Below are 26,651 nucleotides of genomic sequence, written 5' to 3'. Positions count from 1 at the left end.
GACAAGCCACTCAGCCAGGCAGCATTCTGTGTCTGGTGTGTAATGTCTCTACCTGCCGCATGAGGAGACACAGACAATATAACACAGCCCTTGGGGGCTCCCTAGTGCTCGGAGGCCCGTTCCACATTATATTTCCCTCTCCAATCAGTCATCGCCCCGTTCAATTCCCCAACTCTCTTTTAACCTGTACCGCCCCTGCGTTCCGCCAGCGGAACTCCTCCCACATTCCACTGAAAAGGCAGAGCGCGAAATTCAAAATATATTTTTTAGAAATATTTAACTTTCACACATTAACAAGTCCAATACAGCAAATGAAAGATACACATCTTGTGAATCCAGTCAACATGTCCGATTTTTAAAATGTTTTACAGCGAAAACAGCACGTATATTTATGTTAGCTCACCACCAAATACAAAGAAAGACAGACATTTTTCACAGCACAGGTAGCATGCACAAAGCCAACCTAACTAACCAAGAACCAACCAAACTAACCAAGAAACAACTTCATCAGATGACAGTCTTATAACATGTTACACAATAAATCTATGTTTTGTTCGAAAAATGTGCATATTTGAGGTATAAATTAGTTTTACATTGCAGCTACCATCAGAGCTACCGTCAAAAATAGCACCGAAGCAGCCAGAGCAATTATAGAGACCAACGTGTATTACCTAATTACTCATCATAAAACATTTCTTAAAAATACACAGCGTACAGCAATTGAAAGACACAGATCTTGTGAATCCAGACAATATTTCAGATGTTCTAAGTGTTTTACAGCGAAAACACAATATAGGGTTATATTAGCTTAGCACAATAGCAAACATCACAATAGCTCACAATAGCATTGATTCAAGCCAAACATAGCCATTACGTATAAACCACCAAAAGATATAAATTTTTTCACTAACCTTCTCAGAATTCTTCAGATGACAGTCCTGTAACATCATATTACAACATACATATAGAGTTTGTTCGAAAATGTGCATATTTAGCAGCACAAATCGTGTTATACAATGAGAAAAGTAGCAAAGCTGCCAGGAAAATGGCAGGAGAAATCTTTGAAGAGGCGCCTAATCTAATCAGTAACTATTCCAAAACTTGACAAAAAAATACAGGTTGGACAGCAATTGAAAGACAAATTAGTTCTTAATGCAATCGCTGAATTACATTTTTAAAATTATCGTTACTGCGCAATACAGGCTGCGATAACGCAATGCTATACTGCAAGAAATGGTGTCTCATGCATTTTACTTTTAACAACAGAACAATTAATTAAAAGCATAAAGACTGCTTACTATTAGCTGAGCTTCAATCAGAATCTTGGGCAAGGTGTCCTTTCTTCAAAACAATCGTCTTTTGGCTGAAAGATGTCCTCTTGTCTAGTCGAATTAGCCGCTAAACGTTAGCCACCCACTGGAGAGGTGCCCAACAAATGGAAGCGCATGGCATTGAAAATCCAGAAAATCGCAATAAACTGCTATAAACTGCTATAAGTCGGTTTAAATTAACTACCTTAAGATGTCTTTAACACCTATAACGAATAAAAACATGACCGGAAATATATAACTACTAAAACGAAAGCTTTTGCAGGACGCCATTGCGATGTCTTCATGCGTCGAGCGCACTGCTGAAAAGAACGTTCCTTCTGCTCCAGGGTCTATATATAGGGCCCAGATTGCGCAATCCACTCCATTCAAAATCTCCCCGCTTACTGACATCTAGAGGAAGACGTATGCAGTGCATGTACCCTCATAGCTTGCATGGGGACTTATAAACTGATCTCAGAACAGGGACATCGATTTCTGAAATCTCACTCCCTCACAGGAAATGTGCTCTAACTCGAGTTCTGTTTCACTCAGAGACATAATTCAAACGGTTTTAGAAACTAGAGAGTGTTTTCTATCCAATAATAATAATAATAATATGCATATTGTACGAGCAAGAATTGAGTACGAGGCAGTTTAATTTGGGAACACATTTTTCCAAAGTCGAAATAGCACCCCCCCTGGGCTAAAGAGGTTTTTAATATCCTGTAGAAACTGTCAGCACACCCTCATGCAAGGTCTGTCTCTCTCGCTATTCTACTTTATATTCATCGTGACCGTCTCTCCCCAGCACTCAGGAAAGTACTGGAATGAAAAAAGATCTTATTGTAATTTCACCTGAATCTCTATTACTGGCAGAGCTGCACTACTCTCTGCTGACTACGCCATCAGGAGAAAATAAACCTGAAGAGCTATAAAATAATAATCTGTTGACACATCCATATTTAAATATTATTTCATTTCAAAGTAGTCATCGGGGGAAACTATCAGTTATTGAAGGTGTTAGGCCCCCAGATGTATGTGAATGATTTGTTTACCTTAGTACCTATCAATGATTGGTTAACCTCTTTCATTCTGCTGGCGCGGCGGTTATAACACAGGCAAGTTTTTTTGCCCTGTGCAACATGGTCGTATATTTACTTAACATGTTATAGGATCAAAGGCCCTTGAGCACTCTAGAATCCTGTAGTAATACAGGTGAGAATGCCAAGTACTGTAAGATGTACAATTACAGGGCTATTTCACACGACGTGGTTCAAAGCCAAGATCATTGAATTTGGTTCCAAACCTATCGTAAGATGTGGTTGTGGTTGGAAGCAAGTGTTGGTACATAACCGCTGTCTATAAGTCTGTATGTCTGTCTGTCTATACATTGAACTGCCTGTCTGTCTGTATTTCGCTTAGTCTTTTATTTTTCATTTACAGATCAACAGACTATGGCTCCACCTATGAGAGGATGAATGACAAAGTGGGATCTAAGACGGTGCTGAGTTACCTGTATATGCCTGTCCATCCAACAAGAGAAAGGTAAGACACGCTTCAAAAGAGTGATTTTCAATAACACAGTAATGACTAAGACTCAGAAGGACTTAATTACATTTAGTTGAGTTAAGTGGAACTGAATTGTTCATTGTCCATTCACTGCTGCCGCTATTTGTTCTTTCTGATCAAATCAAATGTTAACTCGAAGTGAAGCTTATACACGGTAGAAAAACTGTTAAAAAGAGGTTCTATGGTTTGAATAATTGTTTCCTTTCAAGCATTTAAATGTTTTTGTAATTCGTGAGATGCCCAAAGTTGAATGACCTTATTTAGCTTACATTGCCTTTTGCTGGCAGCTTGCCTGCCCTTAGGAAAGTAAGAGTGTTACCAAGCAACACTTACTCAAACTGTAGTTATAGCCTCTGAACATTTACCATGACACAACACAGAGACCAGAAAGACCTGTTAGAAAGTGAAAATGTATTGTTGGTGTGTAGATAAATGCTGAAGCAAAACAAATTTAACAAAGTAGGTGCATCGTCTCTGACCCTGGGAATATATTTTCCCACTAGCTGGCCAGACTTGCCGATAGACCCTATAGTCTACTTGAAGGTAGAGTATCCAGAACATTTCCCAAATACAGGTCTAACCAAGTCAAAGACACACAGGACAGACAACATATCTGCTAAAAGGGCCTTATCATTTCCCTATCATGGTGATAGACTGAGGATGTTGCAATTTGGTTTACCCCAGTTAGGGAATTATATCGTAGTAAAAGCTAGTCACGAGATCCTAGGATGTCCGGATGCCCTCGTTAGAGCCACGCTTTGTAAACAACCGCCATTCACCTCTGGCTTGAACCGACCCACAATCCTCCTAACCTTATCTCATTATGGATGTGCCCAACTCTCTCTCGGACTTGTTTTTTCCTCATTGCATCTGGGTGTCTATTGTGGGAAAATCAGGAGACAGTTATCTCTGTCTCTGTTGAGATGAGGCAGTAATGACCCTTAAATAATTGTGACAATATATTTGTGTATTTAATGCCTCAAGGGTGTTTTTGTCTCCCACATGAATATAGCATGACAATCGATTGTTTTCCTCACAACAAGATTCTGTTAAGGTCATCGACTATATTCTCACATGATGTCTAAAGGAACAAATCCAGAGGCTTGACCTTTCTAAGAGCAGATAATAGATTTGAATGATGGTGCTGACATTTATCTTCAAGCTTTTAAAGACGACACGCATCATGAATTGTTCTTATGCATGTTCAGCCTTATTCTGAGGTCTTCTGCACAGTTTGACTCACAACCACTGCTAATGATGAAGAGTATCATTCTAGACATATACATATAATTAATAGACAGACATATAATGAATAGACATTCTATTTCTATGGTTGTAGCTAGACAAGTTGATATCCCAATCCCAATGAGCCTATTTATACCTTCCCTATAGAGTGTTCACTCACAGATAGAACGCAATTGATCTGTTTGACAAGATTAATCTGCTGTGAGGCATCATCTCCTCCTCTCCTCCCTTTGTTTGCAGTCATCAGATGGCTCGAGTACCATCCAACAGCAGGCTGCAGCCCCTCAGACAACACAGCAAAAACAATCGCACTCCTCGCATGATGATTAGCTCGGTCGCTGGACTCCCACCGACTAGCTGAACATCAGCAGATAACATGCAGAGGTTATCCTCACAACCTGTATTGATCTAAGCTTTGTTACCAACCTCACTCCTCTTTGTTCCCAGGAGATCAGTTGGCAAGTGGATGCGGAGCTAAATCTTAATTACCTGCCGATGGTATATTTGATCATGTGAACGTTTTTGACGATGATGTGAGCTGTTACGTAAGCTCACCTTGTGGAACTTAGTGCCCGTTAAAACTGATTCCGGAACAGATGGATATGCCCATATCCATATGGATCCACATAAACAATCTCTGAAAGGAAATTAATTAAATCTACTGAGAGATGGGTTATGAGAAGTTTTTAGTCCAGTTATGGTATTTGTCCAATACGTTTTTCTACATTTTGTAATATAAATTATGTTTATATAGGGTTTATTCTAGAATATGTCACATGGCAAATAATATTTACCATGCAGGAAATTAAATCAGGTTGGTTAAAGATGAGTCATCTTTGTCAGTTAATTAATACATTTCTAGACTTCTCCAATTCCTTTTATTCTCAACATATAAAGTGTATATTATTCCTTTCAATAAATGTAACAGTGATATATATAGTGGATATACTGAGTGCAGCTATACAACAAGCCCTCAAGAGATAGGTCTTAATATGAACTGTATGACAGTAAATATAAAGGAAACCTGGTTGAAAAGGACTTGCCTAAATTATTATTAGAGAGTTGAGAAACATTCAGTGTCTCCCTGTTCAGTGGTGAAGAAACACAGATCCACCCAGACCCTTGAAGGACTAAGTGGTGAGACAGAAAGGGTCAGACAGAAGAATCAAAAATGCAAGGTGAAATGCAATTTCCACTCATATTAAACGCTGTCACTTAATACAATATTATGGAAAATGATTAGACCTGACGTTAGAAACTATAAATTACATGTGACAAGGCCCTAAGACATTGGGAGAAATAGAGGGGCCATTTGCAGTCCCTCGTCCCTCAGTGAGGGCAATGAATGGCAAAATTGGAAGGTCAGGCCAACAACAAAAAAATCGAAGGAACATTTAAAAAAGAGAGAAACTGGCACAGAATCCACAGTCTATTTATTGGCTTTAATGAAAAACAATTTATCTAAATCACCACCAGAGAGGATTCCTAGTTAAAGTTGGGGAAAGAGGGGTGGGGAGGATTCCTAGTTAAAGCTGGGGAAAGGGGGTGGTATTTTTGTCAGTGACAAATGTACTGCTGTTTTTCCAATTCAAATCTGATGCAGGGGAAAAAACACAGTCGATTGGGCTAAGGCACTATCCAAGTCACGCTTTTCCCTTCTCCTTTTCTGTCTGGGTTTAGTAGTTAATTATCATTAAAGCCAGGTGTCAGGTTAATGTCTTATTGCATTACATCACAAAGAGAAAGCATATTTGAGCTATGTATGTCTTATTAATCAAGATATCTTTGGATCCCTGGTTCTAAATAGGGGAAATGCGTTTTAGGGGTATTTCTGTGTTTTGAGAGTAACGAACTGTAATGAAAATGTCTGCTTTACCCCCCCCCCACAAATAAATCATATTATACCAAGATATAGATACTACACCAATAAGGTCAGATTTTGTTACAATGTAGTTTTTCATATTATATATATATATACATATCATACTGGCTTCCAAACAAAGGGCTTTATCTTAATTAAGTTTTATTAACGATGTGTACTTTCACAGTATCTTTGATTTTATAGTATGAACATGTACTCTATTTTGCATAATTGTAATTAATATGTATATTTGCATTGCTATTATTGTTTTAGTTTTACAAATCTTGCTCTGTTATTGCTTTCTCGAGTGGCTCAATTCTAACAAATATGCAACAAAACATTTGCATTTACACTGAAATCATGATGAAATGAAAGTAGAAACTGTATAATTCCTAACAAGGAATTAAGATTCCTCTCACTGTAGTAACATTGAGCATTCCACAAAGACATTATTCTATATTGCAAAAATGTTTTTTCTTAATCACAGATTTAGATATTGTTCAAAACAAATTGCTTTTCCTAGACATTTAGTCACGCAAGGTACAGTGCCTTGCAAAAGTATTCACCCCCTTGGAGTTTTTCCTATTTTGCTGCATTACAACCTGTAAGTTAAATTGATTATTATTTGGATTTTATCTAATGAACATACACAAAATATTCTAATATGGTGAAGTGAAATGGAAAAAATGAATTGTTGAAAAAAATTCTACAAAATAAAAAACGGAAAAGTGGTGCGTACTTACCTATTTACCCCATTTGCTATGAAGCTCCTAAATAAGATCTGGTGCAACCAATTACTTTCAGAAGTCAAATAATTAATTAAATAAAGTCCACATGCGTGCAATCTAAGTGTCACATGATCTCAGTATATATCCACCTGTTCTAAAAGGCCCCAGAATCTGCAACACCACGAAGCAAGGGTGACCACCAAGCAAGCGGCACCATGAAGATCAGGTAGCTCTCCAAACAGGTCAGGGTCAAAGTTGTGGAGAAGTACAGATCAGGGTTGGGTTATAAAACAATATCCAAAACTTTGAACATCCCACAGAGCACCCTTAAATCCATTATTAAAAAATTGAAAGTATATGGCACAATAACAAACCTGCCAAGAGAGTGCCGCCCACCAAAACTCATGGACCAGGCAAAGAGGGCATTAATCAGAGAGGCTACAAAAAGACCAAAGATGACCCTGAAGAAGCTGCAAAGCTCTACAGTGGACATTGGAGTATCTGTCCATAGGACCACTTTAAGCCATGCACTCCACAGTGCTGGGCTTTACGGAAGAGTGGCCAGAAAACAAGCCATTGCTTAAAGATAAAATAAGCACACACATTTGGTGTTCACCAAAATGCATGTGAAAGACTCCCCAAACATATGGAAGGTACTCTGAGCTTTTTGGCCATCAAGGAAAACACTATGTCTGGCGCAAACCAAACACCTCTCATCACCCCGAGAACACCATCCACACAGTGAAGCATGGTGGTGGCAGCATCATGCTGTGGGAATGTTTTTCATCGGCAGGGAATGGAATCAGGTCAGAATTGAAGGATGGCGCTAAATACAGGGAAATTCTTGTGGGAAACCTGTTTCAGTCTTCCAGAGATTTGAGACTGGGACGGAGGTTCACCTTCCAGCAGGACAATGACCCTAAGCATACTGCTAAAGCAACACTCGAGTGGTTTAAGGGGAAACATTTAAATGTCTTGGAATGGCCTAGTCAAATCCCAGACCTCAATCCAATTGAGAATCTTTGGTATGGCTTAAAGATTGCTGTACACCAGTAGGAACCCATCCAACTTGAAGGAGCTGGAGCAGTTTTGCCTTGAAGAATGGGCAAAAATCCCAGTGGCTAGATGTGCCAAGCTTATAGAGACATATCCCAAGAGACTTGCAGCTGTAATTGCTGCCAAAGGTGGCCCTACAAAGTATTGACTTTGGGGGGGTGAATAGTTATGCATGCTCAAGTTCTTTTTTGTCTTATTTCATGTTTGACAATAAAAAATATTTTGCATCTTCAAAGTGGTAGGCATGTTGTGTAAATCAAATGATACAAACCCCCCCCCCCCAAAAAAAATCTATTTTAATTCCAGTTTGTAAGTCAACAAAATAGGAAAAATGTCAAGGGGGGTGAATACTTTCGCAAGGCACTGTAAACGCAAAGTTATGACGTTCTCTCTTGCTACACATGTGTTTTACAGAATACCATAGCACAACAGCCTATTGATCTACACTATATTCTTGACTTTATTCTTAAAACGTAGCAACTTAGTTGTAGTTGTGTTGTGGCCCCTCACGGTTGACTTATAGGTCCACAGGGGTATTCTCAACCACCTCTATCTCATTAAAGGGAATGTATTTGGAGAGGGGTGACTTGAAGTCAAAATGCACCAAAGTGCAGACCTGTGAGCGCACTGGAAGAGGCCAAAAACTCATGGCAACAGTGGTGAGAGGCACATTTGTAAAATGAAGTTTAAAACAAAGTGAAGGTGTAGCGTTAGTAGCAGCTTGATGCATGCCAACCACTAGACCTGGAGTGGTGACATGGTGACCGCTTCACTCTCTTTCTTACTCCTCTGTATCACTATATCTCTCTCTCTTTCTTGCTCTCTCAATCTTCCTCTCAATCTCTACTCATAACTTCCCTCTCCTCCTTTATTCCTCTCCATCCCCAACCCCCTTCTCTCTCTCTCTCAATTCCACCCCCCTCTCCCTCTCTTCCAGATAATGGTGCTGACAGACCCTGAGTTTGAGAAGCGGTGTGCTCATCAGCTCGGGTGAAGGAGCGAGCTATCAGGAATACCACCTCAGCTCCTACATCCTAAGCCCTATGTTCCATCCAACACAGGAGGAGTGGGCCCTAGCCTATAGCCACGACCAGAAGGTGAGCTCCCTGTCATTGTTTCACTATAGTTGATTGTTTGATATAGTACGCTTTGGATTTGGACCTGTGATACATAGTTGGATAAAACTCCAAGCTGTTATATTTTTTGATCCCGGTTCCAACAGCGCTGTATTGTTGTACTGAATATTCTTCTGTCATCGTAATATGATTTATTTACCTTCTTGAAGTTTTGATTAGAACATTGATTATTGTTATTGGGTTGATGATACTTTAGTTAGATATCACCTCATGCTGTGGAGAGCACTGCACCCCCGTTTCACACTCAGGTCACATCCTATATAACCCCCTGTGAAGAAGACTTAACACTATGGTCAATGAGTATGACCTGGCTACCAAGATGGCTATCACAACAGGGGAGAATGGTTACGTTGGAGGAGGGAGAAGACTGACACCTTGGGTTGCTAACTAACCCCAATATCAGTCATAACAATGAAACGTGCCGATTCAGAGGTTGTCACTATGGGAGGTCCTAATGAAAAAAAGAGTCTCTACACAGTCACTTCGATCAGATGCAGTTTTACAATTGTCATTTGACAAGCTTTCGGCCTGTGATGGCCTTCGTTGGAGAATGCGGACTATACGAGTTTGTAACACAACCTTTTGGGCTGTTTAATGAACCCTATAGATGTTGGTGATATTTTGTTTTCTTTAAAAGGATGGGCCTTTGTGGACATGGAACACTCTCAGAAGACGTAACTTTATGAACATGGAACACTCTTAGACAACATATGTACAGTTCTGATGAAATGAGTCCTTAAGAAATGATGCAACGTGGAATCCGATGGTGATTAGTAAATTAGATATGGAGTATATTTAGTTGGGAGTCCATACAAGTGCAACTTTAAAACAGTCTGTTCTGTAATGATAACATATCAAATTTTTGTATATTCAAACAGCTGTGTCTCAAGCTTTGTCAGATCACTTTACTATTTGTCTTCAGTCTTCTTGTATTCAATGCAGGTCAATCTCTATCTCTTTACTCAATGTCTGGAGTAAACTATTCTATTTCGAGTTCTAGAACTCTGGATGACCTCTCTTGACTCTTATCTCAGAACGTGTGGGCAGTGTAAAGTTATGATTACCGTTGATCTAGCTGTTCCTCTCTCTCTCTCTCTCTCTCTCTCTCTCTCTCTCTCTCTCTGACTAAGGGCGATACAATTAGAGAGTCTGTGACACGTCTCAAAGTTTGAGGGTGGAAAGTATGTAAACAACTCAACATAATAACTTTTTCTTGTTATTCTGTGTTCATCTGGGTCTTTACAGCTGTTCAATCTCCTAATTGACTTCAGTATTAGAGCTGCTTGTCTTACACATCTTTTGACAAGAGCTGTTCTGCTAGACAACGTCAGGCCCAGGTAGTTAAGTGCAGTTCAGTTATTCCTCTAACACCCTCCCTGCCGTTAGATACAAAGAGAGAAAGCAAAGATAATATTTTTCTGAATGCATTTATAGTCTGAGATGTTTTGGGTTGGGGGGGTTGGGAGGCTAGTGGTGGAAGTCTGAAGGGAGAAGTGAAGAATAACCTTTTAAAAAACACAAGTCCCCTCGACTCAAGTTGCATTCCATTCTTAATATATTGCATGTTGGCTCACACACCTCGTTGGACCTGCGAGACAAGGCCTTCGGTCCCTAATGGATTGTGTAACGGATATGTTCATCAAAGTGTAAACTTGGTGGGACCATTGAGTTCAAGTATTCAGTACACATTGAAGTTACTGTGGTCACTCGGGAATATGTGGTTTGGGTTTCATGATGTAGTTTCAGTATTTATGATAGCAGACAATTCACCTCAGAAAAACCTGCTAGTGTAGATAAAATGACATTAGCACAGACAGACAATGAACATTGATTGTGAAAAAAGATCCAATTCATGTCCATTTATCTATTGCCAGTCTATGACGAAGCCTAACAATATCTAACCTGTTTAAGTTCAACCTTAGCTCCCTTAGCACCAAGTAGGCGGGACAACGTCGCCAGCGGGACACCTGTCGACAGCTTCCGGTGAAATTGGAGGGCGCGCAATTCAAATAAAAATAATAGAAATTATGGATATTAAACATTTAGGTACATGAAAGTATCTTATATCAGTTAAAATATTAAATTATTGTTAATTTAACTGCACTGTCCAATTTACAATAGGCTATACAGCGAAAAGAATCGCATGGCATGCTTGAGGACGGCGACCCACATCAACATATTTTTCCGCCGGCATAGGCTTCATAAAATCACAAATAGCAATTAAATATTCACTTACTTTTTGAAAATGTTCCTCTGATTTGCAATCCAAAGGGTCCCAGCTACAACATGTAGTGTCGTTTTATTAGATAAAATACTTATTTATATCCCAAAAAGTAAATTTAGTTGGATCCATCGATTTGAGTAATCCACTCGTTCAACATGCATGCAGAGAAAGGAATCCGAAAACTGGAATTGCATATGCCCCTATGCTTTCCATTGTAAGAGCATGGGCTCTCAAAGAAAAAATAATTCTGGTTGGTTTTTCTTTGGATATTCTCCTACCATATCAATTGTGTTATAGTCTCATAATTATTTTAACATTTCCACAAACGTAAGTGTTTTCTATCCAATGGTACCAATTATATGCATATCCTGGCTTCTGGGCCAGAGTAACAGGCAGTTTACTTTGGGCACGTCAGTCAGGCTGAAATTCAGAAAAAAGGACCCTAGCCTGAAGAAGTTTTAATGATACCTTTATTCAGGTTTCTGGTGTTCAAATCATTTAGTTTTGTGTATGTCAAGAGGAGAACCCCAGGTTCTGACATAACTTTGTTTTTCCCAAATAATGTTCCTGTCAGCCCCCTGTAGTCTCCCAGTCAGACTCACAATGTCAGATGAAGAACGTCAGTCCACCGCATTCTGTACAACAACCAAATCATGCTGCTCTTAGATAGTTGACATGTTGGAGATGTATTTATTCACACTTCATTTCAAGCTTTGAAAAAAGTGAGCAAAAAACTTTCCACTTCAGATGTATCAACAGAAACAAGTCACATTTCTTCACACAGTCAAACGAGCTTACAGTTACCAATATCACCTGAGTCACTCACCTGAGTCAATCACCTGCATACACTATTTTCAGTCTAGTCACCCAGCTCCACAATTACATTGCAGGCAACCCAACACACTGCCTAAGCCCCGTTTGGATCGGACGCCAAACAATTAATTTTGTGGTTATTTGTTATTCCTGCCACTGGGGAAACAATCCGTATTGCCAGACAGCACTGCTGGAATAAAACGTCAGTGTTTCTCAGGTTTATATGTGACTTCTCCAGTCTCTGACTCACTTGCCCTACATTGCCTATGGGGATTTGATTGGCCCCTTGTCTGCATTAGGTTTGTTGCCTGTTACAGATAGCAGGATTAGTGTCATTAGTCAAGTGGAGGAAGGATGGCTCAAAGCCCAATAGATTATAATACAATAGACTATAACTAAAGGGTGTTGTGGAGTGGGTACTTCCTGGTGAGGATAAAGCTGGAGAAGGTGTTTTTTTGGAGGATGTATATGTAGCTTAAGGGATGTAATCGCACAAACACACATTTGCACACACACAACACACACACACATCTGTTCGACAAACATACACAGCTGAAGCACAGGCCTGGTATGCATGCATCACACAAACATAAAACTTAGACAAGAATAAACTCGAAAGCACAGGCCTGGTGAAACTCAAACTCAATAGGATGCAGTTTTGGCAGCGCTGGCACAATGAAGCGGAGAGAACAGGGGACTGAAATCAAAGGGAAATAGTGCGCAAACAGAGGGGAGTTACTCTTTTAATAGAATAGCAGATATACATTGTCACAACATCAGATGGATGTGTGCTGTTAAATAGAGAGAGGAGTGAGGAGCCAATGTGCCAACAACAAGGAAACAGATTGTAGCGTGTGTGAGAAACATAACTTTTTGTCGTTGCTAGGCCTGTCTTACCATACACATGTTTTCCTTTGGTGATATTGTGGAGGTGTGACATCCTTTTGGTTTTTCAGCATGTGTCAGCCTATTTATATTGAGTGCAAAGCCCCAGTTGATGGACTGCCACAATTAACCATTTCTTTATGGATGTTCATGTGTGCTTGGGGTTATTGTCTTGCTGGAAGATCCACTTTCGGCCAAGTTTCAGCCTTGCAGGCAGAGGCAAACATGTTTTTGGCTAAAATGTCCTGGTACTGGGTAAAGTTCATGATGCCGTTGTTATTAAGTGTTCCGGGACCAGTGGAAGCCAAATATCACCATAGCATCAAAGATCCACCACCATATTTTACAGTAAGTATGGGGTTCTTCTCTTCATATGGATCTTTCTTTAGACACCAAACCCACTACTTGTGTACGTGGCCAAAGAGCTATATTTTCTTTTCATCCAACAAATGTAAATGCCTAGAGATTGCTAAATGGAATTGGCACCTGAATTAGAACCTGTGATACCTGTGAAATATAGATATAAATAGTCACTAACCAAGAAACAACTTCATCAGATGACAGTCTGATAACATATTTATTGTATAGCATATGTTTTGTTCGAAAAATTTGCATATTTCAGGTATAAATCATAGTTTTACATTGCAGCCACCATCACAACTCTCACCAAAGCAACTAGAATAACTACAGAGAGCAACGTGAATTACCTAAATACTCATCATAAAACATTTATGAAAAATACACAGCGTACAGCAAATGAAAGACAAAGATCTTGTGAATCCAGCCAATATTTCAGATTCTTTAAGTGTTTTACAGCGAAAACACAATATAGCATTATATTAGCTTACTACAATAGCCAACCACACAACAGCATTGATTCAAGCCAACAATAGCGATAACGAATAAACCAGCAAAAGATATACATTTTTACACTAACCTTCTCAAACTTCTTCAGATGACAGTCCTGTAACATCATATTACACAATACATATATTGTTTGTTCGAAAATGTGCATATTTAGCGGCACAAATCGTGGTTATACAATGAGAATAGTAGCCAAGCTGCCAACAAAATGTCGGGAGAAATCTTGGGAGAGGCACCTAATCTAATCAGTAACTAATCATAAACTTGACTAAAAAATACAGGTTGGACAGCAAATGAAAGATACATTAGTTCTTAATGCAACCGCTGTGTTAGATTTTTAAAATTAACGTTACTACGACATACAGCGTGCGCTAAAGCGAGACCGCACCGAAATTAATGGCAGAATAATAGTTTTACATTTTTCAACAGAACAACGAATTAACATCATAAATAGTTCTTACTTTTTGATGAGCTTCCATCAGAATCTTGTGCAAGTGGTCCTTTGTCCAGAATCATCGTTGCTCGGTTGTAGATTGCCGTCTTCAACTTAGGAATTAGCAGCAAACATTAGCTATGTGGCCCAGACGTGCCCAACTCACTATAACGCAGCACAAAGAAATATCCGAAAAATCGCAATATACTGATATAAAATGATATAACTCGGTTTAAAATAACTACATTATGACGTTTTTAACATCTCTATCGAATAAAATCAGAGCCGGATATATCTAAGGCCTATAACGAGAGCTTTCCAGAACGCCATCCTGAGGTCTGTCTCGCGTCATGGCGAACGTTGAAAAGAGTGCACCCCACGTACCAAGACCCTTTATATGGCCTCAGATCTGCCTAGCAACACCATTCCAATTCTCACTGCTTGCTGACATCTAGGGGAAGGCGTATGCAGTGCATGTCGACCAATAGAACACATGCAAATTAATAAACCGACCCTGGAACAGACTGCCTGATTTCAGATTTCTCACTTCCTGACAGGAAGTTTGCTCCAACTTGAGTTCTGTTTTACTCACAGATATAATTCAAACGGTTTTAGAAACTAGAGAGTGTTTTCTATCCAATAGTAATAATAATATGCATATTGTACGAGCAAGAATTGAGTATGAGGCAGTTTAATTTGGGAACGAAGTTTTACAAAGTGAAAACAGCGCCCCCATATTGAGAAAAGGTTAAAGACTGGGGAAAAGGGAGATTGACTTTGATTAAAGGATGATTGAAATGGTATTACAGTTTCTCTCAATTGCATTGGCTCAATTATATATATATATATATATATATATTAAAACAATAAGTACAAATCTCTGAACAATTAGTTTCTTGTTCACACCAGATTTGAGTTTCTTATATAAATATCTATGACATGGAATGTTTGATGTCTGCTAAATTGTCAAATTACCTGCCAGGTGACATAGTAATGAAATAGGAATCACAATCGTACCAATCAACCAATCAAGTTTGGAAGCATATCTACATAAAACATTTTTTAAATGTATTTATTTATTTATTGAATATTCAAAAAATAAAATATACTTGCAATCATCTAACAACTACATCATACCAATCATCCAACAGAATCCCATTCAGAGCGACACAGAAGCATCCAGGGTCAATGCCCTGCTAAAGGGCATGTTGACTGATCTACCACCAGGCCAAAAAATGTGAACCTGAACCCTCTAAGATTCCCCAATAGCTGTCCTTCAACCATTCAAGAACCCTCCCACAGTCGCCCCCAGGAAGAAAAATATAAAATAAAATGAATTCCATTCCCCACCCCCAAGAAGCCCCCAATGCGCCAACAACCAAGAGAATGAACTAAAGAGAAAAAAGGAAAAGACAGAAGAAAACAACAAACAATGCAAAATGCAAAAAAAAGAAAATTCTTCAAAATAATACATTTAAAACAAAGTACATCAAGGACAACTAAAATCATAACAGCAATGCCAACTGTATATGTTTGTGTGCATGTCTGGCACTATTACATGTATGTGTGTGTTCTTGTATGTGTTTATTTGAATGAGAGTGTGTATATGCATGTGTACGAACACCTGCACGGCATCAGCCTCAGGCAAACCGGCATTAGTTGTAAAAACAATGCCACTTAATGTCATTCAAATGTACTTTTTATTATGTTTTATTTTGACTTCTTTTTTAAAACTTTTATCTTTGACAATCATTCTATCTCCCACACCGCAACTCCACTCCCACTTGTCTCCAATTCCACATACCAACCCTCAGCTTCCCTCAGCCCATCCCATCTACAGTTGAAGTCGGAAGTTTACATGCATCTTAGCCAAATACATGTAAACTCAGTTTTTCACAATTCCAGACATTTAATCCAAGTAAAAATTCCCTGTCTTTGGTCAGTTAGGATCACCACTTTATTTTAAGAACGTGAAATGTCAGAATAATAGTAGAGAGAATCATTTATTTCAGCTTTAATTTCTTTCATCACATTCCCAGTGGGTCAGAAGTTTACAAACACTCAATTAGTATTTGGTAGCATTGCCATTAAATTGTTTAAATTGGTTCAAACGTTTCAGGTAGCCTTCCACAAGCTTCCCACAATAAGTTGGGTGAATTTTGGCCCATTCCTCCTGACAGAGCTGGTGTAACTGAGTCAGGTTTGTAGGCCTCCTTGCTCGCACAAGCTTTTTCAGTTATGCCCACATATTTTATTTAGGATTGAGGTCAGGGCTTTGTGATGGCCATGCTAAAACCTTGACTTTGTTGTCCTTAAGCCTTTTTGCCACAACCTTGGAAGTATGCTTGGGGTCATTGTCCATTTGGAAGACCCATTTGCGACCAAGATTTAACTTCTTGACTGATCTGGTGAGATGTTGCTTCAATTTATCCACATACTTTTCCTTCCTCATAATACCATCTATTTTGTAAAGTGCATCAGTCCCTCCTGCAGCAAAGCACCCCCACAACATGATGCTGCCACTCCCGTGCTTCACGGTTGGGATGGTGTTCTTTGGCTTGCAAGCGTCCCCTTTTTTCCTCAAAACATAACGATGATCATTATGGCCAAACAGTTTCATCAGACCAGAGGACATTTCTTCAAAACGTACAATCTTTGTCCGCATGTGCAATTGCAAACTGTAGTCTGGCTTTTTTATGGCAGTTTTGGAGCAGTGGCTTCTTCCTTGCTGAGCGGCCTTTCGGGTAATATCGATATAGGACTCGTTTTACTGTGGATATAGATACTTTTGTACCTGTTTTCTCCAGCATCTTCACAATGTTCTTTGCTGTTGTTCTGGGATTGATTTGCACTTTTCGCACCAAAGTACGTTCATCTCGAGGAGACAGAACGCGTCTTCTTCCTGAGCGGTATGATGGCTGCGTGGTCCCATGGTGTTTATACTTGAGTACTATTGCTGAAACGCACGGAGCCTTGAATCTTGCGTTGTTTTAAATGTCATCTCATACACCCTCTACCATGGAGTCGGTACATCAAAAATCTCTTCCCAACTATTTTGCAACCTGTATGGCACAGATTTCAACATCCTGGTCCTCAAATGAAACTAGTATACTTTCCTATTTATGCTATTTTTAATCCTCCGCCAGTTTTGATCCCTACCTCCTCCCGCTGCCACCTGCCTCCTCCATTTTGGGGCAATGCTGTAATCAATTGGTTGTACTCTTGGATTGAGCAGACCTTTCTGTACAATTCTGATAACTCCATGAAAGACATAACTCTACCATTCCAATTTACAATATACCCTTTTCAAACATCTTTCCCATAAATACAGGTATTTTATCAACCAGCACATTTGAGTTCAGCCCTAATATTTGTTGTAATATTTGTCCTATCTTTTCAGGGGGATGAAATTGAAATTGTAGCCAGCTCTGCAATGCTTGTTTGAAAAAGAGAGATACTTTGAAAAAGTATCATTTTCAATTAATCGAAAATGAGACATGGCAATCTGCACAAAGGCAAAAAGACAATTTTTAAACAATGGGTGTGCTTTTCTTAGTAATCTACCTGAGAACCATTTAGGGTTCAAATAAAACTTTTGAATGAGTGAAGCTTTTAGAGAGAGGTTTAGTGCTTTTATATTTAATAATCTCAACCCACCCAATTCATATTCATTATATAGATAGGCACGTTTTATTTTATCTGGTTTAGCGTCCCAGATAAAGTGAAATATTTTTTGCTCATATGATTTGAAAAACGAATCATCAGGAGTAGGCAGCGCCATAAGTAAGTGCCCAAACTGAGATATGACTAAGGAGTTAACCTCTAACGAGCCTCAACCCCGGATCCGGGATCACCCCCCACCCCCCCCCACACTGATTAGCATCGCTAGCATAGCGTCACAATTAAATAGTAGCATCTAAATATCATTAAATCACAAGTCCAAGACACCTAATGAAAGATACAGATCTTGTGAATAAAGCCACCATTTCAGATTTTTAAAATGTTTTACAGGGAAGACACAATATGTAAATCTATTAGCTAAACACGTTAGCAAAAGACACCATTTTTCTTTGTCCACCATTTTTTCTCAACACCAGTAGCTATCACCAATTCGGCTAAACTAAGATATTGATAGCCACTAACCAAGAAAAAACCTCATCAGATGACAGTCTGATAACATATTTATGGTATAGGATAGGTTTTGTTAGAAAAATGTGCATATTTCAGGTATAAATCATAGTTTGCCATTGCAGCCACCATCACAAATCTCACCAAAGCGACTAGAATTACTACAGAGAGCAACTTGTATTACCAATTTACTCATCATAAAACATTTCTTAAAAATACACAGCACATAGCAATGGAAAGACACAGATCTTGTGAATTCAGACAACATTTCAGATTTTCTAAGTGTTTTACGGCGAAAACACAATAAATCGTTATATTAGCATACCACATATGCAAACGTTACCCCAGCATGAATTCAAGCCAAAGAGAGCGATATCGTATCATCGCCAAAATATATTAATTTTTTCACTAACCTTCTCAGAATTCTTCCGATGACACTCCTGTAACATCATATTACAACATACATATAGAGTTTGTTCGAAAATGTGCATATTTAGCCATAAAAAAACGTGGTTATACAATGAAAATAGTAGCAAAACAAGCCTGGAAATGTCGGTCGCCATCTTTGAGTGATCTAGTTTAATCAAAAGCTAATCATATACTTGACTAAAAAATACAGGGTTGACAGGAATCGAAAGACAAATTAGTTCTTAATGCAATCGCTGATTTACATTTTTTAAATTATCCTTACTTTTCAATACAGGTTGCGCCAAGCGAAGCTATACAAAACAAAATGGCGCCATAAGCGTTTAACATTTTTCGACAGAAACACGATTTATCATCATAAATTGTTCTTACTGTGAGCTGTTCTTCCATCAGAATCTTGGGCAAAGAATCCTTTCTTGGGTCTAATCGTCTTTTGGTCGAAAGCTGTCCTCTTGCCATGTGGAAATGCCCACTAACGTTCGGCATGAACTGGAAACGTCCCCAGCGGTTCAAAGTGTCTCAGAAATAAATGCCTCAAAATCGCACTAAACGGATATAAATTGCTATAAAACGGTTTAAATGAACTACCTTATGATGTTTTTAACACCTCTAACGAGTAAAAACATGACCGGAGAAATATTACTGGCTAAACTAAAACTTGGAAGGAGGCGAGTCCGATGTCCTTCGCGCGCAAGGCGCAGGCAGCAAAGGGAAGCTACTTCCGGTATTTGCTGTTTTATACAGTCCCTGATTGCGCAATCGACTCCATTCAAAGCGTCATCACGCACTGACACCCAGGGGAAGACGTAAGAAGTGTCTGTTTCTCCATAGCATTTACACGGACCTTTAAACTGACTCCAGATCAGTGGCCAAGATGTTTGAAATCTGACTCCCTATAATGAAAAGTGCTGTAGATTGAGTTCTGTTTCACTCAGAGACAAAATTCCAACGGCTATAGAAACTAGAGAGTGTTTTCTATCCAATAATAATAATAATATGCATATTGTACGAGCAAGAATTGAGTAGGAAGCCGTTTAATCTGTAGAGGAAATTATGCTAATGTGAAACAGCACCCCCTATAGTGGCAAGAAGTTAATCAGGGCAATTTTTCCATAAATAGACAGGTATTTAACTCTCCATGGTTGCAGGATCTTGTCTATTTACAAGTTTTCTATTGAAATTCATTGTGGAGAGCTAATTTATATATTTTGTGATATGAATACCGAGTATGTCTACTTCACCATCAGCCCATTTTATAGGTAAACTGCAGAGTAATGTAAAAGTTGTATTTTTTAAGGATCCAATACTTAATATTGTACACTTATCATAATTAGGTTTTAGTCCAGAGAGTACAGAAAAGTTATCTAGATCTTCAATGAGACATTGCAGGGATCTAGCTTGCAGACTTAATATAAAACCTGAGTCATCGGCATACATGGACACCTTTGTTTTTAGCCTTGGATTTCTAATCCTCTAATGTTGTTATTGGATCTAATTTTAATAATTACAATTTCGATGGCCATAACAAATAGATATGGTGACAGCGGACACCCTTGTTTAACTCCTCTTGACAATTCAAAACTTGGAGAAGTAGCCGTTATTTACTATTTTACACCTGGGGTTGCTATACATTATTTTGACCCGTTTTTTAAGAGAATTACCGAAATTGAAAAAATCCAGTCTTACTTTATCAAATGCCTTTTCAAAATCCGCTATAAATACCATTCCTGGCTTCTTATATGTTTCATGATGTTCTACTATTTCTATTAGTTGTCGTATATTTTCTCCAATGTATCGTCCATGTAAAAAACCTGTCTGATCAGGATGAACAATACTTGGTAAAACCCTTTTAATTCTGAGTGCTATGCATTTTGCTAGTACTTTTGCATCACAACATTGAAGTGTAAAGGGCCTCCAGTTTTTTAGATAGACTGGGTCTTTATATTTTCCATCTGGATCTTGTTTTAATAATAAAGAAATCAGACCTTCCTGCTGAGTATCTGACAGACTGTTTTAACTACTCCTATAGAAATGGCAATCTAACAATGGAGCTTTTAGTATATCAAAAAATACTTGATATACCTCTACTGGTATGCCATCAAACCCTGGGGTTTTTCCAGACTGAAAGGATTTAATAGCCTCAAAAGGTTCTTCCTCTGTAATTTGGCCTTCGCACTGATCTTTCTTTTGTTAATTTTCCATTTTTTATATTATTTGGAAAGATTTTCTTACTATAACCTTCATTCAGTGGGAAAGGATGAGACGGAAAAGAGAACATCTGCCTAAAATAATTAGATTCCTCTTTTAAAATATAATTTGGAGAATCATAGATGACTCCGTCTTCAGTAGCGAGTTTCTGCAATTTATTTTTGTTAGCGTTCCTGTATTGGATATTCAGGAAGACTTTTGTGCATTTTTCTCCATATTCCATCCAGTTTGCTTTATTTTTGTAATAGAGATCATTCTTGAATAAGTTCCTCAAGTTCTTTTTGTAACTTATTTTGTATTTCTGTAGAATCGTTTTTATTGCTATCTACCTTTACTATGATTTCATGGATATCCCTTGTTAGTCTTGTCTCCTTAGCCAGAAACTGCTTTTTTATTATTGATGAATATTGAATGACCCCTGAAGGTACATTTAAAGGTATCCCAAACAATTAGGGGATTTGATGAACCTATATTATACTGGAAAAATGCAGATATAAATTCTTTGTTAAAAATAAGCTGTCCTCCAGTAAACTTTGATTCAATTTCCAATATCCCCATCGAAAATCTCTAAGAGTTATGTGAATGCCAATTAGATGATGATCCGATCTCATTCTGTCTCCTATTAAAACTTTTTAAACCTTTGATGCAAGAGAGAAAGAGACAAGAAAGTAGTTAGAAGCATATATTTGGAGCTTTCAAACAGCACAATCACTACCATTTTTGAACATGGAGGAACATCACAATCCTCAACAGCAGCTATGTGCTCGTGGAAGAATTTGTGGTGGTGGTGTTAGTGGAAGACATAAGAGGAAGAGGTAGAAGGCAAAGAATAAGAGTCCCTGGTGAAATAAGAGCCACAATTGTGGACCATGTCATAAACCATGGTCTTACAATGGAAGAGGCTGGTTGGAGAGTACAGCCTAATGTAAACAGGTCCACAGTGTCATCAATTGTGCAAACATTGTCGTGTCTTTGCCATCATTAAAAGTGAAGACTGTTATTTGATCAAATCAAATCTCTGTAATTATTATCATGTGATTAAACAAATCATGTTGTTACGAATCCCTTTTGGCCCGACAGTCTAGGGGGGATGGTAACGAGATCCGTAACATAACTCATGCAAATTATAATAGTGAAAAAGTAAGAGTGAGAACAAAATAACCACAGACAACTAAATTACCGTCAAACACACATGGTTTATTTGAAAACACACAGTAATGGGGGGAGCAGGAAAAGGGGCTGAGCTGGACCCAAGGAAAGAAATAAAAAGTATCCCAAAACACCCCTAAGCTAGACTAGCCTACTTCACCAACAGCTAACTAACTAACCAAAAATACAGTGGGTGGTCCGCCCAGTTCTAACTAGTGTATTTAACAAAGTTTACCTACGGGTAGTGTATGCCCATGGGCGACCTGTCTGGTTACCCCCCTTTTCCCACCGCCAATCAAACAAACACCATAACAAAACCAATACTCACAGGTGGGGACAAAGTTACATGTAGTTGCAAACCAAACAAGAGATCTACAGACATATGGCATTTACAGAGAGATTGCTACACAAAGAGATCGAGCTCTAGAGAAAACAACTGACAGGGTTTTTAACCCAAGGGAAAGGGACTGTGATTGGGTAAGGGAAAAGGAGCAGGTGTCTTCCGATTAGCGACTGATTGATGACTGATTGGGGAATGATGATTGTCACCTGTGAGTAGGGGAGAAGGAGAGAACAGAAATACACACAGGATACACACAGAATACTTGTATCCGTAACACATGTAAATGTAATTAACTAGGAAGTCAGGGCACCACGGAAAATCTTCAGATTACAAAGTAATACTTTTCCGAATATAACTCTTCAGATATTTTAATATCTGATCAATTCGTCTTCTATCAATGAATTATTCTTTAGCTCACGTCAGTCTCACTCCAAACGTCGTAAATTGTTGGTTATCTGCACGAACCCAGCCTTCACTATGAATCATCCATACACCAATTGGCTTAACCATTTATTTACTAACTTACTAAATAATCACAGAAATGCATAAACAAACAAACAGTAGATATTGGTTACAAGGATTGGGAAGATTCCCTAGTGGGCTAAGACGATATCACAGCTTGGTGGACAAAGGGAAGTGGGTGTGGACTGAGAGAGGGGGAACGACAAAAGGGATCACTACACACAGTTGATAATTATATTAATTGAAATGTTAATCCTTTGCACATGAACGCTCACACATTCGGGAATAATTGCAATCAATATGTATTTACGCCCATGCGTCGTTGTGATCTGTCGGAGTCGTCAGTCCGTCTGCTGGAGAGTTCATCCGAGTCTATCTCTCTCTTTGTTTCCTTGAAGATCAAAGTATTGCATTAGAATGGATACTTCAGAGTAACATTCAGAAATGTTCTCATAGAATAGATGTTTCAGCGTTTGTCAATATTCGCATCCCAGGTTTACATAATTTCTAGCTGCAGACTAGTAATTAGTATCTACTGTAAGATTTGCTCTTATTCTGTAGGGATCGATAGTCTCAGAGTTTAACCATTTCCAGCCGGGTAGCCAATGCTCCACGTGGTATGGCAAGGAAATCAATAACTATTCGCAATCACAGCTCACGCTGTGGGTTTGCTTAGTCTAAAGAGGATTTTCTTAGTATGTGCTTTAATTTGTAACAGTAGAAAAGGTGGTTCTATGATACCTGATCATGTCTGTGCTCACTGGGGCGGGCCAATGACTTAGTTAACTTCTTTGGGCTGCAAGCCCGAAGCCGGGCACAATATGACAACAGCCACTTCAAGTGCAGGGCGCGGAATTCAAAATATATTTTTTTGAAATATTTAACCTGTTTGGGCTGCAAGCCCGACACCGCCCACAATATGACAACATCCAGCTCAAAGTGCAGGGCGCGAAATTCAAAAGCTAGTTTTTAAAAATATTTAACTTTCACACATTAACAAGTCCAAGACACCAGATGAAAGATAAACTTCTTGTGAATCAAACCAACATGTCCGATTTTTAAAATGTTTTACAGGGAAGACAAAATATGTACATCTATTAGCTAACCACGTTAGCAAATGACACCACTTTTCTAACTCCATCAGTTTCTTACTCCATCAGGTGCTATCACAAATTCGACCAAATAAAGATATAAATAGCCACTAACCAAGAAACAAATTCATCAGATGACAGTCTGATAACATATTTATTGTATAGCATATTTTTTTTCGAAAAATGTGCATATTTCAGGTATAAATCATATTTTACATTTCAGCTACAAATCAGAAAGTGCACCGAAAGCAGCCATAATATTTACAGACACCAACAGACACCAACGTCAAATAGCTTATTACTCATCATAAAACATTTCCGAAAAATATATAGTTTGCAGCAATTGAAAGATAGGCAACTTGTGATTCCAAACAATATTTCCGATTTATTAAATGTTTTACAGCGAAAACAAAATGTATCGCTATATTAGCGTAGCCACAATAGAGAGACACATTTGGGCGCCCACGACCCGTTCACATGCACGACAGATATATGAAATAACATCATAAAATGAGTCTTACTTTGGCTGATCTTTCATCAGAATGTTGAAACAGGCGTCCTCTGTCCAGATGAGTCGTTGTTTCGTTTCAGAATGAGAAATATCCCTGTTCATTTACCATTTCCAGTAGCCGTGGCCCAACGTAAACACAGTCATACGACGGAACACGGCAAAACTCCCGAATAAAGTTTCAATAATCTGATTAAACTATATTGAAAAAACATACATTACGATGATATGGTCACATATATCCCAAAAAATTCGAGCCGGAGACGTTAGCCGTTCGTTAGGAAGGCAAAACAGAAGTCCATCCCACTTCCTTCAGAATACCGGAAGTGGGCGCTCAGGTCAAAGAAATAGGTTTTTTTCCACCACAGACCAAGAGGAGCAAAAAAATTTCTTCTCTGACATCCTCTTTACACCAATAGGAAGGCGTATAGACTGTCAGCAGACTCCTAGGTGTTAAGACCATGTATAGGCATCAGATTGAAAAGAGCATAGATTTCTGACATTTCACTTCCTGGTCAGGAAAAGTGCTGCAGAAGGACTTGTGTTTCACTCAGAGAAATAATTCCAACTGTTTTAGAAACTAGAAAGTGTTTTCTATCCAAAAAGAATAATAATATTCATATTGTACGAGCAAGATTTGAGTAGGAGGCCGTTTGAAATGGGCACGATTTCACTGGCTACTCAACACTTTGCCTTGCAGCCATAAGAAGTTAACTTTCACACATTAACAAGTCCAATACAGCATATGAAAGATAAACATCTTGTGAATCCAGCCAACATGTCCGATTTTTTAAATGTTTTACAGCGAAAACACCACATATATTTATGTTAGCTCACCACCAAATACAAAAAAGGACAGACATTTTTCACAGCACAGGTAGCATGCACAAAGCCAACCTAACTAACCAAGAACCAACCAAACTAACCAAGAAACAACTTCATCAGATGACAGTCTTATAACGTGTTATACAATAACATGTTATAAGACGTACGAAGTGCATGTATACTAATACATATCAAGCACATTTATAGGCAGGCCCTAGAACAGAGCATCGATTTCAGATTTTCCACTTCCTGTCAGGAAGTTTGCTGCAAAATGAGTTCTGTTTTACTCACAGATATAATTCAAACGGTTTTAGAAACTAGAGAGTGTTTTCTATCCAATAGTAATAATAATATGCATATTGTACGAGCAAGAATTGAGTACAAGGCCGTTTGAAATGGGCACCTTTTATCCAGGCTACTCAATACTGCCCCTGCAGCCCAAAGAGGTTAAACTTTAAAGGGAATACAATTTTCTTACATTAAAGATTTAACATCACATTGCATAATTTCAAAAATAGTTTCATCTTAACTCATTAATTTTATACAAGAATTAGATGCAAACCCCATAATTGAGAAATGTACACATTCAGAGATAGTTACGTGTGTTTCCTGTCCTCTCTGAGGTCACCAAATGAAACACACTCGTCATACCCGCCCCTTAACTTCTCTGGGATAGGTGGCAGTATTTTCATGTCCGGATGAAAAGCATGTCCAAAGTAACCTGCCTGCTACTCAGGCCCAGAAGCTAAGATATGCATATTATTAGTAGATTTGGATAGGAAACACTCTAAAGTTCCTAAAACTGTTTGAATCATGTCTGTGAGTATAACATAACTTATTTGGCAGGCGAAACCCCGAGGACAAACCATTCAGAATATCTTTTTTGGAGGTCACTCTTTTCAATGGCTTTCATTGGGAATCTAGATTTCTAAGGGACCTTCTTGCAGTTCCTATCGCTTCCACTGGATCTCAACAGTCTTTAGAAATTGGTTGAGGTTTTTCCTTTGAGAAATGAAGAAGTAGCACTGTTCAGAATGAGGGTAGAGAGAAGTGTACTCTTTGTTAGAGGCGCGTAACCTGAAAGCGCGCTACACTTTGTTTTCCTCCGGTATTGAACACAGATCATCCCGTCGTAAATGTTATCGATTATTTACGTTAAAAAAGACGTAAAGTTGTATTAGGAAAGTAGTTTGAAATATTTGGACAAAGCTTACAGGTAACTTTTGTAGTCATGTTGCGCGAGTTGGAACCGGTGTTTTTCTGGATCAAACGCGCCAAATAAATTTACATTTTGGATATATATCGACGGAATTAATCAAACAAAAGGACCATTTGTGATGTTTATGGGACATATTGGAGTGCCAACAGAAGAAGCTCGTCAAAGGTA

The 26,651-nt window shown here is 38.6% G+C and overlaps 1 pseudogene; it reads left to right on the top strand.

The window, feature by feature from the left end:
* The first annotated feature begins 2,626 nt into the window (after positions 1-2,626).
* Positions 2,627-26,651, top strand: part of LOC120023107 — a 212,886-nt pseudogene continuing 188,861 nt past the window's right edge.

The sequence above is a fragment of the Salvelinus namaycush genome, chromosome 2 (genome assembly GCF_016432855.1).
Source record: "Salvelinus namaycush isolate Seneca chromosome 2, SaNama_1.0, whole genome shotgun sequence".
In the NCBI taxonomy this organism is placed as follows: domain Eukaryota; kingdom Metazoa; phylum Chordata; class Actinopteri; order Salmoniformes; family Salmonidae; genus Salvelinus; species Salvelinus namaycush.
The sequence above is the reverse complement of the archived record's forward strand: the minus strand, read 5'-3'. Positions and strand labels throughout refer to the sequence as shown.